The 1964-nt window shown below is 37.2% G+C and overlaps 1 pseudogene; it reads right to left on the bottom strand.

The window, feature by feature from the left end:
* Positions 1 to 269: 269 nt before the first annotated feature.
* Positions 270 to 1690, bottom strand: LOC128070574 (tripartite motif-containing protein 60-like; annotated as a pseudogene).
* Positions 1691 to 1964: the final 274 nt, after the last annotated feature.

Genomic DNA, 1964 nt, shown 5'->3' with positions numbered 1-1964 from the left:
AGTAATTATCCTCCAGTTAAAATAAAAAAGTAAACTAAACAAATAAAAATAAGGTTTTTATTAAAAAAAGAAATTCAAAGCACTTGACAACTGATGCTGGTGACAACTTTGCAATTGGCATTGCTACCCTATTTATATAGTTTCTGAAAACGAGGAAGAAAAATCCATCCTGATTTTCAGCAGCAGAAAATTTTAAAAATCCAGAATTATCAAGACAAAATTTACTAAGATTAGCCCTAAAAGCTGAAATAAAATTATCCCCATGTGCTTCATCTTTCATAATCTGTTACTGAAGAGATTTTAAGAGATTCAGGATCTCGTCTAGTATAGAAATAGGGCCAAATGGCTTCTATAAAGAATCATTAAAAGTATAGAGAAGAGTTCTATCATTCATATTATAAAATGGAAACCACACTCAACTCAGTCCAGAATTGTCACAGTCTTTGTAGACTGGGACCTGGGGACTGGAGTCGACGAGAAGAGGGACGCAGGGGACCCAAGTCTAGAGTGAAATAAGGGTGCATTATTTGCAGAAATGCACGTTTATATATCTTCATACAAGACAGCTTTAGGCAGTAAAAAAATTGAGCAAAAACAAAGCCAAGCAAATAACAATCTTTAAAGGGCCAGAAAGTATTCCATATCCTGAGTAAGAGGGGCAAAATGGAATAGATTACCTTTAAGTAAAAGGTCACTGAAGGGAGTCACTGAAAGGAATCCAAACAGGTGCCCTTTCTCATGATCTCAATCCTGAGAACTGCGTGCAGCTCTGCTCGTTCCTGTTTTCCAGGAACTGATAAGGAATAGAGAGTCCTTGAGAAATGGCACATAAAAGAAGAGAGTAACATATTGGATCCCTTAAAGTTGAAAGTCCCCTGACACAGAAAAATGCCTATTTTTCTGGGTCTTATTACTGGCAGAAGCTGGCTGTCTTAGGATTCATTGCACCTTAAGTGCTGTCAACATATCTCCCAGCTGCCTGGAATCTATCTTGAACTGGCTGATTCCACCCGTTCCTAGGAAGACTATCTTAACACACACTCAATGCCCATTTAGTTTTGTTTTCCACTTCTACTTTCCAGTAATGCCTGCCATAATTAAATCTCTTAGAACCCAGGATAGCAGGGCAGAGATGAAATCTCCTTAAGTTATAACAAAGATTTTTTCTTTTTTCTTTCCCTGTTGCATACTTTTTCTATCCTCAGAGACAATAAGCCTAGGGTAAGCAATTTCAAGATCTAAAATCACATCTACTTGTAATGGTTTGATAATTTTGCCCAAGCCAGAATATTGTGAAGAATACTGAATCCATATTTCTTTAATCGAAATGAGAAGATGTCAGGGTATTTCCAGTTTCGATACCTGTGATGGGATATTCATAACATGTATCAGGAATCCCAGTTCTGACTGCACAAACTTGCCCTCTCCCTCCCTCAGTAAATGTTTTAGGTGGAAACATGATCTGACAATGTTATGGAGTTTTCATTTAGTGTGTTAAAATATCCACCCCTTCATTTTGTACCTGCTTAATAGCCCCTTGATTATTCTATGCAAATAGTTTAAATTGCTCAAATTCAGAATTTATTTCTTCTCTCCTATACTCTACATTCTTTTCCAGTTTCACTTATTTGCTGGTTTGTGGAATTATCACTTTTTAAGTCCGTTTTACGTTGCTCTTGGAGGGCTCCATGCTACAAGAGAATGAAGTTCTGATACACACTACAACATGGGTGAGCCTTGAAAACATTATGCTAAGTGAAATAAACCAGACACAAAAGGACAAATATTGCATGGTTCCAATTATTTGAAATATGTAGAATAGGCAAGTTTATGGAGATAGAAAGTAGATTAGAAGTTACCAGGGGCTGAGGGGAAAGGGGAATGGGGAGCTATTTTTTAATGGTTACAGAGTTTCTGTTGCTTCCCAGATGGCGTAGTAAAGAATCCACGTGCCAATGTAGGAG

The sequence above is a fragment of the Budorcas taxicolor genome, chromosome X, assembly GCF_023091745.1.
Source record: "Budorcas taxicolor isolate Tak-1 chromosome X, Takin1.1, whole genome shotgun sequence".
Taxonomy (NCBI): Eukaryota; Metazoa; Chordata; class Mammalia; order Artiodactyla; family Bovidae; genus Budorcas; species Budorcas taxicolor.
The sequence above is the reverse complement of the archived record's forward strand: the minus strand, read 5'-3'. Positions and strand labels throughout refer to the sequence as shown.